The 17,590-nt window shown below is 43.8% G+C and overlaps 1 protein-coding gene across 1 annotated transcript in view; it reads left to right on the plus strand.

Moving 5' to 3' along the window:
• The window catches only part of LOC308307179 (contactin-associated protein-like 2), a gene marked incomplete at its 5' end in the record, with an annotated part of 419,567 nt that overhangs the window by 182,639 nt on the left and 219,338 nt on the right, over positions 1 to 17,590 (plus strand). The gene's annotated exons all lie outside the window — the stretch shown is intronic.

Genomic DNA, 17,590 nt, shown 5'->3' on the forward strand with positions numbered 1-17,590 from the left:
ACTTCATACACCTACTACAAACCATGGATTGACATCTAGACCTACTGCACATACAGTATGAAACAGAGCTGATACCTTTATGTACTATGAGGAAAATAATGCTGCTATTTGTACCCTGTATATATATAAAATGACAATGCGACATAGCTCTGTTTGAACAATGCTGTACCCCCTCCAACTGTATATTTTCAACTGTTTTTTTTATTGTATGTGTGATACTTGCTTTGGCAATGTAAACGTATGTTTTCTCATGCCAATAACGCTCCTTTGAATTGAATTGTATATTACCAAATGCACCCTACGTGGAAAAAAAACAATAGCAGGTCAGGCTTATTGACATCGGTTATTGATTGATTGAAGAATGTATTACAAGCTTGCATTAGAGTAGACCTACAGATTCATGGCTCATTTCCACAGGAACACACTTTATGCATATCATACAGTGGTGTGTTCTAGACTTTTTTTGAGGGCATACGATCAGCTACTATTCGTTTGGCCAGGGCAGACGCTATAGTACATAATCCCTATCAAATACGCTACTTTGAAAGGTTCACGAGGGCAGACGCCGTTCATATTTTATTGTTCCTCCATCACGGAGGTATAGAGGCCGGCGCCGTGCCTGCGAGGGTGTCCCAAGTCGGGCGAGGTGTGGAGGGTAGTCCCCGGTGAGTCCCCAGAACACAGCACTGATCTCATATAACATTGAAAGACAGACAGACGTATAGAACATATTGAAACGTAAAAAGCATAGCTTTATAATGCTTACCCGGTTCGCTGATCGCAGCACACCTCAGCAGTGCTTCCTTCAGGGCAGGGGGAGACAGAGCACCGCAGCGACCGGGTCGTCCTCCTTGGCTAAGTCCACGCACGGCCTCATTTGGGTGTATTAGCGCCCGCTGCAACTCCGCTCTCCGGGGCCATACCTATCGGTGCAGCCGGTGGGCGCCGTAAGATGATACACTGCTCCAAACAGCCTGCCTCCGGTCCGGATCACCGCCGTAGCTCCTCCGTCCACTGTGGATGGCTGGCGACGTTCCTTGGCTCCCCCGACACAGCAGCAAAAACACAGAATTCTCTTCAAATCGCCGGCATCAGCGTTCAACGGCATCACCGTTCATCCTCACGCGTCGCCTCAGTCAAGTCCCAAACGCAGCCGCGCAGCAACAAACGAAAGTCCAACTGGTGCTTCGGGTTTTGATTATGGTCGGTGGCGGCGCTGGGCAGCTGCGGGCTTGGTGTCCACGGCCACGGGGCATGGTTCGGCTGCCTGCTTGGTCTCCATGTGCGGCCATGACTTGCTCTCTGATCAGCGGAGCAACGGTCCGGTAACTGGGACGGCGTTTTCTTTTTCTTTTTTTTACAAAATGGACGGCCCCAACCTACAAAGAAACTAGCCCTTCCCTTCCCCCACTCCTCCTAGGTAAAACATCTACCTTCCGATCTCTCTCTCTATCTCTATCTCTCTAAATAATACTACATCTAATGATTTTATAACTAATTCTAGCTCATTCTCTCAATATATCTCTCTCTCCCTCTGATTGCTGTGTGTCCGGACGGTAAAAGTCACTGAATTCTTTGAGACCCTTGTTTCTGGGGGGAACCGGCCAATCAGCATGCTTGAATTTGGTCACATAAGCGTGTGATGTCATGCAGGGGCGTCAATTGGGTATGGCAGGGGTATGCAGCTGCCATACCTTGACAGGGGGAAATAATAAAAATGTACTTTTCATCGTGCCTGTTGCTAAGGTATGGCAACATGACTGGTGTCTTCACCAGACACCAGTCATGTTGCCATACCTTAGCTTGTTCTGAACTGACGCCACTGAATTGTCATGCATGACGACCGTCCCATCGTCCAAAAGGGCTGTATCTTGGTTACCGCATAGATCCAACACTGTACTACTGTAATATGAAAAAAAAGCATCTGGCGTCATATGACGCCAATATTATTTTCTGGCATCATTGCCAAGTGCGTGTCTGACGTCATATGACGCCCTGGCACTCAAAGTGTTAATGAACATAACCCTTATAATGCCAAAACGCCGAACTAGTTCGGCCTTTTGTCGGCTAGCGACGCAATCCGGAGTGCCGATCACGAACTAGTTTGGCTTTTTTGTTGGCTAGCAACGTTGTGCTTTGGTCCTTACCGTGAGCTGATTATTGACGCTGTAGGTGGTCCGAGGGCCGCCGTTGTTTACCGCGATCGCTAATCGCATTTTCCGCCGATTTATTCAGTAATCCAATGCAGATGGCCAACTTTGAAGCCCATTTTCTCTGAATCTATGCTTTTCTGGAAGAGGACAGCCTTTATTCGTGGCCAAATAGACAAAAAATGTGCTTCTAACAATAACATTAGCCTAGAGGTAATGGAAGCCAAGGCCTTCTGGCGCATAGTGATGACATGCACAAAAGTCATCGCACACGTAATGGCTGCGCAGGGCTTGCGCAGCTACAGCACTCGCCTATGAGAGTTAGGCTGGCCACCCAGCAGGAGATGGCTCCATCTAGTGGTGGCACTATTGTAAATACAACGGATATAGCAAGATGCAAATTCTCATCCGTAGTCCTCGACATCAAACATCAACATCAACAATACTGACAAAACAAGACTGACATAACAAGGAACAGTAAATATGCAAATACAAAATTATTCAAAATATATTCAATATTCATACAAAAGTGTCGCACAAAAGTAGTGAAAATAGCAGATCTACAAGCGCACAGCGTGAGGCGTTATGAAGCTTGCTGAAGTACTGTATGAAGCAGGGGTGAAAGTGAAAGGGGTGAATGCTTTTCTAAGTAGGCTACTCAAAAATGCTTTACATGTGTGTGGGGGCCTGGAGAGAGAACAATTAAGAGAACAGGTGATGGTGACTTGACTAGGATGGAATAATATTGCTCTATCAGTATGTCTTTCTTTGTTGATGCTGCTACTGTGTTTATGTGGATATACTAAACAAAATGTTGTTGTAGCCTACAGTGACCATAAGCATCTATCTTATCTTATCTTATCTTAGGTGATTCTGCCAGCCCTACTGCTTACCCTTCTGTATGGAATAATGAACAATATGAAGAGGCTTATTATAGATATTTCCTTTAGGATTGCAATCATGTTTCATGTTACAGTACACTTTAAGACAGAATAAAGCAATAGTAAGAAATTATGTGTTGGTAATTAGAACTATATTATCTTATTAGATAAAAACAAAGACAGAATAGCAGAAAGAGCAAATACATTATCTGGCAGCGGCAGGTACCGCTGCACGACTGGCAGTTGGACCGGCAGTCGCGCTGCATCGCCAGTGATAGGACCGGCGGCCACCGCACGGACCGGCAGTTGGACCGGCAGTCCCGGCAGTAGGACCGGCGGCCGTTGCACGGAACGGTAGGTAGGACCGGCATCGCTGGTAACTGCCGTGGCAGCCACCACCGCACGGACGGGCAGTTTACCGCCCGCCCGTCCGGTGCCGGTCCGTGTGGCGGCCACCGGTCCTACTGCCGGGACTGCTGGTCCTATCACTGGTGATGCAGTGCGACTGCTGGTTGAACTGCCAGTCGTGCGGCAGTGTCTGCCACTGCAGTTCCACGGCAGGTGCCGGTGCCAGAGAATGTATTCGCTCTTTCTACTATTCTGTCTTTGTTTCAGCCAGGTGTAGGACCTGTAGTGTTTGTATTGCGTGTAAATATAACTGTGCCAAAATGCAGATTTCTAAGCATTTTGGGGTTTTTGGGGGGTTAGAGCCCCCCCAATTTCTTTCGGAACAGTTCCGGCAAGAATATCAAACCAATTTCACCCCTGGTATGAAGCAGCTGAAGTTTTGCTTTGCTCGGTGAGCCTTGTGTGGTAGTAGAACTATGTTCCATATGCATATGCATTTACTAATTACTGTAGAACATAATTATTTTGTATAGATAAAAGAAGAAGAAGCGCTACGTGGGTCCGTGAATGATGAATAAGCTGTAAACAGGTGCTCTTCGGAGAGGGTATCTGAATATGTGTCCCAGCGCGGCTGACGGCTAGTCATTGCATTTTTTCTCATTTTCATTTTTTGATCATAGCTACAAAATGATATATTGGTTGTGGAGATTGACCCAACAGTTTTGAAGATATGGCTTATAGAATGATGCCATGCTACTTTTGAGATATTCAAGTTCTAAATAAATGTCTAACCTGCAAATGCAAACCTGACGATCTCTCACATTAATTAAAAAAAGTCTTATTTACATGCAGAGTTAAGCTCTGGCGTTTAAGTGAAATGTAGCCTAGATATTTTGAGATGCATTTGTGGCTTTTTTCATTTTAGAAAAAAAAAAAAAAAAAAATCATATTAGCAGTAGTGAAAAACCCTGCCTTCCGAAATGACTGCCCCTCAGTCAAGCTGAGTCACATATTAGGACAAAAACTCTAGTTCCATTCCGTAGTAACAAAAGGGGAACAGAGGATCCGCGGAGCGGACCCTGATGAAGGCCACCCTTGGCCGAAACGCGTAGGTCGTCTTTTATCTTTGCTGCTGCTATGAATTAAAATAAATATTTTTCTACTTTGAACTGAACAGAGCTGCCTTGGATCCTCTTTGTTCCTCACCTTACCTTTGAACATTGTTGTTACTACGGAATGGAACTACAGTTTTTGTCCTAATAATTATTTTGTAAATGGATCTTTCCCATTCACCATAGGTCTTATAGTTGTGATAATCAAGCATTAATTTGACACTGAACTCATTCATTGTCTGCAGAAAATGGCCCTCTCACCATCCCTCTCATTAGCACATTGTTCATTAGCCTTTGAGTGAGGTCATTATCTAATAGCTTAATGACCTGCATCACTCTCTAAACCTATGTGGGAGACAGCTAACTGTTTCAAATGTGTTTTATTCGAGCAAATTACATTAAGTCAGAGATAAATGCAACAATGCATGCTCTTTTTTTCTATTTCTATCCACACAAAATCAAAGTTATACATTAACAAAAACACAAAATGAAACAGTTAACATAAATAATTAATACATATACATACAAACAATAGAAAACATACAAGTCATGATCCTAAGTAGTATCTCTGAAAGTCCCATCCCCTTCCCACCCGTCCCTACTCCACCGTCATTGACACCCGACCATCCAAGTATAGCCTATGTTACTGATGCAAGATATGCTGTGAGAGCCTGAGAGGCGACCATACTTATCATAATATGAAAGTTTGTCCCCAAGAGTATATCTAATCCTTTCTGTACATGTGGAAACAGTCTGAGGAGATAAGAGGGAAGAATGTTTGTGAGTGTCTGTGTGTGTGTGTGTGTGTGTGTGTGTGTGTGTGTGTGTGTGTGTGTGTGTGTGTGTGTGTGTGTGTGTGTGTGTGTGTGTGTGTGTGTGTGTGTGTTCATCCGTCCGTCCGTCTGTTAACAGCTAATTTCCAGCACTGTTGTCGGTGTGAAACTTTACACGCACAATCCCTAGATGCAAAGGAAAAACCTCTGCCCTGCATTTTTCACATCAGCCTTTTATAGTGCCGCTAGCTGGCTGATTTTTGCAAGAATTCTTTTTATACTACTCCTACAGATTTTGTACAAACATCACACAAACTGGTACACATTATCTTGATAGTCATGCGAACAAGCTTTTTTTCACGTTCCATCCTGATTAGCTGCGATTACCATCTAAAGTTTGCGTGTTTGTGCAATAACTTCATCAACATTAATCCCTCAACTTAAATCCTGCTCCACTCAAGCAGCTTCATCATCATTCTCTCTCTCACAGGGCTGTTGTTAGGCATTTAAAATGATAAATATGGATCTTTTACACAAAGTAAATGAAGCTGTGTTTGGGATGAATTATTATTTATTGAACAGGACTTTGCCTCTGCCGTTAACCCTGATTCATTGCTTGTAATATTCTTGAAATATTCCAGCACATTCATCTCATGGGTGCAGTTGTATTTGTTTGTTTGTTCTTGTTTGTAAATCTGCAGATCATGTCTGTCTGCCCGTCCGTCCGTCCGTCCGTCCGTCCGTCCGTCCGTCCGTCCGTCCGTGCATACAAACATACAGTAACTTTGCTTCCACGTTTCTTATAAGAATGTTAGTTCTTCTGATTAACGTGATAAAACATTATTTAATGATGGTGAATCTTAAAAGTTGATGTTTATGATAAGATTGTTTATATGAATAATATCCAGCAGTTAAGATAAAAAAGCCTGACTTTGAAACTTTTATGAAATTTTAAATGTACAAACGATTATTTAATTATATATTTTTAGTTTTTATCAAGGTCTTTTTATTAATTTTTCCATTATACAAATAACATACAAAACATATAAAGCCCCACCCACCCCTCAGACCTGTAAAACAAACAAAAAAGAAAAGAAAAGAAAAAAGTGCACAGTAAAAAAACAAGCAAAATAAATAAAATACAGTTTCTGCCTCCATGCTCTCTACAAATATGAATTACATATCTTTCAATAACGACTATATAACTGACTAATTGATTTAAATAACAATGACCTATCACCCCAAATTGGGGCATGTTAGCCTTTGTGTGGTATCCCATCACGCCCACCTAGCTGAGTCACTATCACCATGATAAACACATTCTTCAAGGTTTAATTATCATTAAAATCTTACCCATTTAGGCCTAGAATTATTGAATGCTTTAACCAGTGAAAAATAGCAGATATACAAGCTCACAGCGCGGCACCGCGCTGCGAGCTTGTAGATCTGCTATTTTTGAAAAAGTCGTGAAAATGTGTGCAAATATTTGACTATAATGTATTTTCAAAGCAAACATTTGTAACTCAAATTTTGCTTCTGGGTGGTCCCTGGAACTAAATATGTTGAGATGGGGGTCCGTGGCAAAATACATATCATTTTGGGTTTAGCAGATCTACAAGCTCGCAGCGCGGCACTTGGTGCCGCGCTGTGAGCTTGGTAAATCTGCTATTTTTCAATAGTTAAAGCATAAAATAATGATACACAATAATGTGTACCCGTTCTGAATGGGTTAATTTACCAATGGGGGGCCCAGTTGCAAAACCCACGAGGGCCCACCATGTAATTAAAGTCTGGTAGTATCAGCGAGGCAGGTTGGAGCGGAGGTCACGGTACTTTGATTGAATTAAAAACAATTAAAGCACGCTGATTTGGTTTTCATATTGAGCCATTAACTCATTCGTAGTTTACGGCCGAGGAGCCCGAAGATTTTTCTATGTCTTTCACTGCTGGCTTCTCCTACCTGTTAACGCGGGCGCTCATCCAGTTTCCATCGTGCGTGATCGGACACTGCTATGCATCGTGTGTTCGCGTATTCCATCAGCTTCTCAAATCCTTTTAAATTTTTCCAATTGATCAATAAGTTCTCCGTCTGTAAGCCGCAGAGTTTACACAGAAAGCTAACGGGCCAAAATAGACGACGGACCATCCGCTTCCGGTTCACGGCCTCAATGTTAACTGGTCCGCTCAATAATGTGTCCGTGTAGAAACCGATCACGGAGCATTAGTTCCGGCCTATTTTGGTTCCGCTTCGATACATTATTTCTTTTTAATTAAAGCTTATTAAATCTTCGGGTTCCTCGGGCATGGCAGGGAAGGGGTACAAAGGGGTATTTTTTTGGCAGAGGTTGAGTTAAGAGCTTTAGCATTTTGGTTTAATGTCTGGCTGTGAAGTTAATAGCTTTGTGACTCACCATGACCAAGCTCATTAATAACACAAAAGACAATCAAGGTAGATCTCCCACGCTTATGTGCCTGCATGAATACACGCACGCACGCACGCACACACACACGCACACATGCACACGAGAATGTGAAAATGCATTTCCAGGTTGTGATAGCACATCCACTCCGGATACAGGATAAACTACTGAAATTGTAGGTGATTGTAGGTGAAATCACCAAGACTCCCGAAATCGGGAGATAAGCGACCATTAGGTCGCATACACAATCTTTAGAAGGCAATTCAAGGTTCAAGGTTCAAGGTTGTACTTTATTGTTATATCTTTTGTACAGGTACATAAGAGTAAAACTTATTTTTGTTCGGCTTCCTTCAGACAATGCAGTGGTATATATGTAAATTAAAAAAACAACAACAGAACAACAAAAAAACAACACATCTGAGATAAAAATTAATTAAGTAATAATGGCTTAGGAAAGAAAGAGTGCAAAAGGCAAAAGAGCAAGGAGAATGTAAAAAGCATCCTCAGCTGTACATGTGCATCAAGTTTGGTATATTGTATACACCAATGGCATTATTTTTCCGTACCAAAATACTGTACAATAACATTTTGTAAAAATGTCACGTGACGTGACGTGACGTGACTGACTGACTGACTGACAGCCTGTGGAGGTTTTGATAGTAACTGCGATCTGACGGTCAAAATAAATGCAATGTTTGTTTGTTTTTTGTTTTCACTTAAAGCACCTTTAATGTTGATGTGTCATATCTGCCATGTGCAACTTCAACTACAAGCCAAACAGAAACGTAATTGTCAACGACAAAAACACTATCAAATTGTTAATCGCAATTATTTGAGTGACAATTAATCTTCTTGTAAAATGTCATAATCGTGACAGCCCTAAATAAACCCTCAAGCTGACTGACAGCTGAAAACCACCTGCTGGTGGAATCAGAGGCGTTCTCCATGGTACTGAAGCTGGGAAGTGCAGCGAAGCAGCATGGGAACGCGCACCGTCTGTTACACAATCTGAGCAAATGCTCTGCTCCAGTGTTCAGCTCTCTCGCTCTCGCTCACTCTCGTGCACACATAGACATCAAAGGGGGCTTGAGTCCCTGCCCTTTTATCCGTCTGTAAAAAGTGCCCTCTCCAGACCATAAAATGCAGTTTTTACTATGGTGAAACAAATGCAAATGCCCTCTTTCCATGCCATACCTGAAGGCAGCATTCAAGAGAACTGTCTTGTCCAAACTCTCCTGAACTTGAATGCAGCATCTTTTGTTGAAAGAATTGCCCTCTATGTGTAGAAATCCATGCCGTTAAGCCACATCTCCAGTATTGACTTGATTATGCTTAGTTCAGTGTGGTATCACTCACCAAAAATAGCCAACCTCCAAGCTGCGCTGCGATTAGCGACACGATAATTATGGTGATTGCGACTGTCAGGTCGCAAGTGGAAACTTCCACCGGCTGTCTGTCTGTCACGTCACGTCACACCGTTGCCCCTATCCATGCCAAACTTTGCATGCACACTCCTTGGCTGGCAAACCACAACCTCCGCCCCTGATTTCTCACATGCCCCTCTAGCGCGACCACGAGGTTGCTTTTTGCAGACAACATACATGCCACCTGACGGTAGCTTATCTCCCTATTAGGGAGTCTTACTGGTAACTATGTTGTTCACCTTTGTATGTTTTTTGTAGTCTGTGTGTACACTGCCATCCACTTGACAATTTTTGAGCGGTGGTTACACCGTCTCCTATACGTGGCCGTGTGTGTATGCGTGCGTGTGTGTGTCCGTGTCTGTATGTAGCCTGCAGAGCCTGCAGTACCTTTTCTGACCACACATGTTAAGGGAGGGGCGCTGTTGTTCAGGCAAGAGACACACACACACACACACACACACACACACACACACACACACACACACACACACACCGACCACCGCTCAGTTCACACGGGTGTGATTTTTAAAACTATACCTTATACATAGTGCTCAGTGTGAATGGCCCTTTACTCTATTAACCACTGAGTTTCACATCACATCACAATAGTTCATGTTTCTAAGGGAAACAATCTAATATTATTGATATAAATAAGACACTCTGATTCTCTAGCAAATACATGGACATTATATTTCAACACAAACCTGACATGAAACCCTTGACATGAACACAGAGATTACACACATTTATCGATAGACGAGAGTAGCTATATGGAATGGAAGAGTAATTAAACCTGTCTTTTTCATTTTCCTTCTTAAAATTGCTAAATACAAGGCACAGATACTTAGTTCCCATACAATCAATTATTTGCACTGCAAAACAATTCGATACCGATTATCTGTATTTTAAATGATACCGATACGATACAAAGACAAAACGGTAGGATATATGCTTTTGCATAATCGATATAGTAGATCATTGCAAATTAAAATCGATTTTTCGATTCAGTTACTATTGTTACACCCTTAATTCATATAGTCTCCACAGTGTACTGGTGAGCAGGAACTTGACTCCTGCACCACCACAGGGCGTGTAGCTTGTTTATTTTTTTAAGCATTTCCATATGCAAGCAGATTAAGTAAGAGTTTATAGCTGGAGCCCAGGAGACTAATTGAAAAGGTAAGGAGGATTTACAAACCAATTTACTCTCACATTAGTGAGCTGCATGTAACGCAACAGTGCGCTGCTATCTGTGGCCACTTAAAAACGTTATTGGAGCAGTTGTGGCCTAAGTGCCTTTCAGTTATTGAGGGGGAAGAGGCTATTTGTTTCCCTAGCCAGAGATGGCACTTGCATGGGATTCAGTTTCAAACCGTGCACAGAACCTGTTTCGTACACCTTCAGGCTGTTGTTGCCCTGATTGCTGATGTATCTAATCATTTATCCACTACATTGTACACAGGGGTGTCACACCAAATTCTGGGCCCTGGGTACAAGGATTCACTGCGGGCCCCCCATGAACGCACTATGCATAGGCGGCGGGTGAGCCGTTTGGCGAGGCTGCACCCCGCCGAACCCCCCCCCCCCCCGGTGGAGGGGGGGGGGGGGGCCTCCACCGGCTGTGTCAGACACTGCCTCCATGCCATTTATATACAAGAATACAGCGACCCAAACAGTTACAGACCTATCTGACACAATGACAACAATCTGTAGGTCTACACAATAGACAACAGTATGCACACACATCACATCTTATGCAACCAAATTACGCACGGTGACGGCGCAGCCGCGCGTGCACACACACACACACACACACACACACACACACACACACACACACACACACACACACACACACACACACAATTATTCTGTTGATACAGGCTTTCAGCTGCGCGATAGAGAGGAGAAGTCCTAACAGTTGACCTGTTCAGGCAATAATACTCACAGATGAAGTGTTCCACTTCCAGAATCAGAAAGTATCCGTGATGATGATAATATCATTGTATAGTTTCCTCGCTGGCGTAATTGTCCAATGTCGACGTCATGATTAATGCCTTTGTTTGCTTGTGCATCGCTGCCTGTCTCATTTGAAAGTGTCTGTGGTATATTTTAGTTGATACAAATTACAAAAGGTTTTGAAAGTGCGCGGTCCACTGCAGCCATCATCACTACACTTCTCACTAAACGTAAACAAAACAACATTGTCTGTCTGTGAATGCTCTTCCTGTTGTCCTTCACAATAAAGTGTCCCCCTTTACTTCTTCCCAATGCGTGACATTTTACTCAGAAAAATAACAGGAAATAGGTGTAACAGAGGCAGCGCGATGACGGTCAGGCAGATTGACGTTCATTTGGACTGAGACTGACTGTCAGTCGGAGGCTGACGGCCGGGCCCCCGCGGTTCATATATTATATAATTTGCAAAATACCCAGCGTAGCATTTGGGAAGGCACAGCCTACCCTGGCCTTATTGACCCGCCGCCACTATGTTGTGCTTTAACTATTGAAAAATAGCAGATATACAATCTCACAGCACGGCACCGAGTGCCGCGCTGCGAGCTCGTAGATCTGCTATTTTTTTTAAATCATGAAAATTTCAAATCCTTCTAAGGTTTTTGAAAAACCTACGCTTACATGTCAGTGGTGCTCAAACTTTTTCACATGAAGGACCCACAAATTTATATGTATTTGGCCACGGACCCCCATCTCAAAATATTTAGTTCCAGGGACCCCCCAGAAGCAAAATTTGAGTTACAAATGTTCGCTTAAAAATACATATATTCAAAGATTTGCACACATTTTCACGACTTTTAAGAAATAGCAAATCTACAAGCTTGCAATGCGGCACTTGGTGCCATGCTGTGAGCTTGTATATCTGCTATTTCTCAATAGCTAAAGTATTGAATAATTAAGTCCCCTCCACCTTGGGCGCTAGTAACTCAGTCCGACCTTTCCCCCCCCTTGTGACGCCCCTGATTGTACAACACAATCCAAAAGTTTAAACTAATTAATGGGACCACAGAGGGAGTAACTGATATGTATAATGCTGTAGGTCTTCTTCATTCTATCTCCATGAATTAATTTGAAGCCTCTTAGGATCAATTCTGATGCAGCCACTTCAAGAAGACTCGAACGTCATCCTCTTTCATGCCAGCTTATACCTTTAAAGATAAGACTTTATGGAAATTGAACATCACTGACAAGATTAAGTGAAAACTAAAAAAGTAATAGAAAAAAAGAGAGAGAAAAAAAGGGAATGTATAGGTGCAAGAAATCGTTAAAAATGAACCCCTTGGGACGATATTTCAGCTTGGCAGCTGGCAGAATCTTAAAATATAAAATATAGGATTAAGAAAAAATACAGGTGGTGGGAAAAAAAATCACCCTATGTGTGCGGACTCCCCTTTCCTACTAGACTAGTGTGTGTGTGTGTGTGTGTGTGTGTGTGTGTGTGTGTGTGTGTGTGTGTGTGTGTGTGTGTGTGTGTGTGTGTGTGTGTGTGTGTGTGTGTGTGTGTGTGTGTGTGTGTGTGCGTGCGTGCGTGCGTGCGTGCGTGCGTGCGTGCGTGCGTGCGTGCGTGCGTGCGTGCGTGCGTGCGTGCGTGCGTGCGTGCGTGCGTGCGTGCGTGCGTGCGTGCGTGCGTGCGTGCGTGCGTGCGTGCGTGCGTGCGTGCGTGCGTGCGTGCGTGCGTGCGTGCGTGTGCGTGTGTGTGTGAGAGATAAATCACATTGACATTTACAACTGGTATTCAGTGGGTTTTGAAGCTGTTGTATGAGGCTGTTGATGCAATGTTCTGCAGCTTAGCTGTTTCACTTATGCTCAATATTCAGTAGCTGCACGCACACACATGCGCACGCACGCACGCACGCACGCACGCACGCACGCACACACACACACACACACGCAGTCTAAACTGAAAGTTGCTGTCAGCACTTTGTCACTTTTGTAGCTATAAATGACCTTGGTGTGTCCAATTAAGCAACACTTTAAAGTAGCTAAGCTCTCAAGTTAACTAAAATGTACACACACACACACACACACACACACACACACACACACACACACACACACACACACACACACACACACACACACACACACACAGACACACACGCACACACGCACAGTTCAACACAGCGGTTTGTCTGGTTAATGGCTTCATTCTGTTGCAGAGAGAATTAAATGGTCGAGTAAGCAGAGTCTTTCTAAGGTTCCACTTCACAACTTTTTACTCATCTTCACCCCCCTCCTCCTCCTCCTACCAATGCTCGTCCTCCCCCTCGCTTTGCATAGTGATGCTTTTCAATTGAGATGTTCCTCCAGGCTGGAGGAAGATAAGAGCAGGATATACCAAACAAGCGCAAAAAAGACATGGAAGAAAATGAGAGAGAGAGAGAGAGAAAAAGAGAGAGAGAGAGAGAGAGAGAGAGAGAGATGGGGGGGGGGGGGGGGGGGGGGCATTGTTTGCCTCATTTATTTTGTTATTTTTTCTTCCAACTATTCATGCTTTTAAACACACAGTCCACTCAAATGCTATTAATCATCATTATTATGGGGCATGGTGGCGCGGTCGCTAGCACTGTCGCCTCACAATTAGAAGGTCCTGGGTTCGATTCCCGCCGGGGGATGCTGTGGGCGTTGGGGGCGTGTTCTCTCCTCCACGTCATCAGCACCCACACCCTTGCTGGGGTTGGCGAAAAGGCCTTTCTGTGTGGAGTTTGCATGTTCTCCCCGTGTCTCCTAGGTTAGGTACCCTCACAACAATAAGACCAGTAATCCTGGTCTCTATACTGCCTCCCCCTGGCCAGCCGGGGCGCCAGATGGAGGGGAAAGGAACTGGTTAGAATAACGTGTTCCTTCACGTGCTAGGTCTAGCTGCGAAATCTCTCCCCTGTCAGGTGAAAAGAAGCGGCTTGGACTCCTCGTGCATAGAAGTAAACATGAGGTCAGTCCGTTGCTCTCCCCAGGTCGGCAGAGGGAGTGTAGCGCCCAGGATTACATTAGATAATTGGCACTGGGTGAAAAATGGGCTACAAAATTGTGGCACAAAACTTTTAGGAATTAATCATCATTATACATTATGTATGCTGGTTCTATCAGCAGTTTGGTTTACTCCTTCATTATCGTTTTTATTCGGTTTTATTCTGTTCCTTCCTTCCTTCCTTCCTTCCTTCCTTCCTTCCAGGAAGTGTTATTGTTGTAAATCAGGGGTCCTCAATAGGGGGTCCGGGACCCCTAGGGGGTCCTCATAGTTACTGCAGGGGGGCCGCCAAATTGTCTATTTTTGGCAAATAGGTTTGGTGTATAGGTAAAAAAGAGCAGAACAAGTACAGAGTGAAAGGTCAAGTTTACTAACTATCGACAATTTATGATTTTAAGTGATTAAGTGTCAAACAAGTCTATGAATCTATTTATGAAATCGATGAGAATCTCCATCACATATGTATACAATATGTAGAGGGGGTCCCTGCTTCATCTCTCTCTCAGCTAAAGGGTCCTTGGCCTGAAAACATTGAAGACCCCTGCTGTAAATTAATCACATCATCTATATCAAAAGCCAAAACCGGAGCCCCTATTCATCTTAGGGCAGGGGTTTTCAAAGTGGGTGACGGGGCACCCTGGGGTGCCGTGACGGCAGTCCAGGGGTGCCGCGAGATAATCTGATAATATTTGGAATTTATTTGGACACTTGAAAAAATATTTAGTGTTATTTTAAACTTGAAGTTATTTTCAGTCAGTTCTAACCAAAATGGCTATTATCTCAACGTTTTCCTCGCAACATAATCACTAAAATATCGTCACTGTCACTGTCAGGCAGAAATCTTGTAAACCTTTCAAATGTGTACGTCTTTTGCCCTGCTTCATCATACAAGACCGTCGCACAAAACTAGTGAAAACAGCCGATCTACAAGCAGAGTTGTGTGCTTGTAGATCTGATGTTTTCACTAGTTTAGTACATTTTATAGATGACAAAACGAACGGTTTTGGACATACAAGGTTTCCACCCGACAACAATGATATGCTATAAATATAAGGTGCTGGGAGTGAAAATTATAATGTAGGGGTGCCTCGGATTAAAAAACGTTTGGGAACCCCTCTCTTAGGGCTCTAATGATACATAGGAAGGGCTCCTGTGAGGGAAATTCATCTGCAGTTTTAGTCAGTCACGTTAGAGCCAATTATAGTCCATGTGGTGGAGCAGCTAGGGGACGGTGCCATTGTCCACACAGGGAATGCATCTGGTCGTTATGCAAATGAGGAGGAGGTGACCCATCTGTATGGCGAGGATACTCCATCTGAACATTTGAATTATTTTAAATGGATCGGTGTTGGTAAAATTATTCACTTTTTAAAAAACTTAAATAGAAGTATCATATTTTCAAATGGCCAAAACGTAAATAGGGCTAAAGTGGTTGACGTATGTTTCTAATTCACAAAGTAAGTACATTTAGTTTTAATCATTGTAGTGGAGTAAAAGTAAAATGATAAAACATTGGAACACCAAGGTAGCTCAAATTTGTATTTACTCTAAGTACAGTACCTAAATAAATGTACAGTACAGTACCTGTACAGTTACTTTCCTCCACTGGAAGGGATCACTGACAATTATTGCCCCTGCTGTTGTCAGCCATCCTACAGCGAAATGTTTACCAATGCAAAATGGTCTCACATTCCACGGCACCAGTGTCCCTGTGTCAGCCCTCTCCCATGCTGTACCTCTGAGCTCTCACTAGATCCAAGTCTGTTTTCCTCTCACACAGCGTGTCTTTTAGCCATAAATCATAACTCTTGTAGTCGTAGAGTGCTTTTATGTTGAAGACTTTTGCCCGCTACAAGAGTTATAATGGCGAGTGGGCAGGGCCGTTTGGGAGAAATGCGGGGCCCTGAGCGAAGTCCAACCCCCCCCCCCCCCCCCGCCGGCCGCGATTTTTTTACTTGTACGTGTGTGCACGCGCACGTGTGTGCACGCGCACGTGTGCGCAAACGATTTTTTGTGGCTGTGCATCTATAAATGCTATGGAATTATGCTGCAACTCTACCTCTAAAACGGTAAGAAAAGCATGTTTATTCTGCTGCTTTTAATTGTACACGGCCACAAAGCAGTCAAGCAGACTCCTGCTGAATGAATGCAATAGCTGAATGGGACCATGTATTTACTTCACTATAGTCTATCGATCAGACACAAGATTGTCATGTTGTCAGATGATGGGATTCCTCATAACTTTGTAGAACATTACCCTGGCCTTACTTCGCGCAGATATGATGCTCTCTCTCTCTCAACTCTCTCATAAGTAAGTAACGGAAGGGAAGGGAATGCTGAATCAAGTTGTAGGATCCCGTCTGCGTCTCAAGACTAGATACAGTATTAAATCCCATAGCCCGAAGGGACAGTCAGCCGGTTGTTGGTGGTTGTCCGGGAGATATCACAGCCAATCGGTTGACAGGGTCTGTCTCCGTCCTGCAGATTGTGGTGTTTGTGTGAAGATTTAATATGAAATCAAAACTAAATCAATTAACCAAGCCTAGCGCGGGGCCCTTGCAGGTGCGGGGCCCTGAGCGACCGCACCGTTCGCTCTACCCTAGAATCGGCCCTGCGAGTGGGGAAGGCCTGCTGGCAGAGCCCTTCCGTCCATTTTCTACCGTCCAAACATGTACAAATGCAATACCCAAGGTGCTCACCGCATTGTCCGATCTGTTTTCTACCGACCCGCCAACTCCCTGACGTGTCAGACGGGAACGTACCTATGTTCCCCAGGTTCTATGTTCCCCAGGTTCTATGTTCCCCACTTTCTTACCACCTAAACCTACCCCTAACCCTAACCTCAGTAAAACTAATGGAGATTAACCTGTGGGGAACATAGAACCTGGGGAACAAGGGTGGACCAGCTGTCAGACCATATCTTTCAATAAAGAAGTGTTTTACTCCATCTTGCCTTGTCCCGGAATCTCAGTGCATTTCCCTGTCTCCACACATGAGCGCTACTGGGCAGCAGCGGGAAACAAGGAAACAGGGGGACAAGCAGGTGGCGTCAATTGGGTATGGCAGCATCTGCCATACCCTGGGTCCAGGGGGGGAAATAAAAGTTACTTTTAAATATAAATCCATGAATGTCTTTTTGTCTATCTGCGCTGTTTATTATGTTGTTAAATTACAGTAAAATAACTACAAATGCAAAATTTAACAAAATGGTCACTTCAACAAGGTATTATAATTATATTTTCCAGAATTGTATTCTTCCCATCTTGACAAAAAAAAATGGTATATTCCCAGGTTCCGCAGGTCAGCTGCACAGGTGCAATGCATTATTGTTAATTGTGGCATGTTTACTAACATGCTAAGTTTAGCTGTACTTTTCCATGAGGACTCCCATCTTTGCCATACCCTAGGTTTTGCTGAACTGACGCCACTGGGGACAAGCTGGAGTAAAACATTCCTGTATTGAAAAATATGGACTGACACATGTGATGGTCGGGGAGC

Source organism: Nannobrachium achirus (assembly GCF_963921795.1).
Source record: "Nannobrachium achirus genome assembly, chromosome: 21".
Taxonomy (NCBI): Eukaryota; Metazoa; Chordata; class Actinopteri; order Myctophiformes; family Myctophidae; genus Nannobrachium; species Nannobrachium achirus.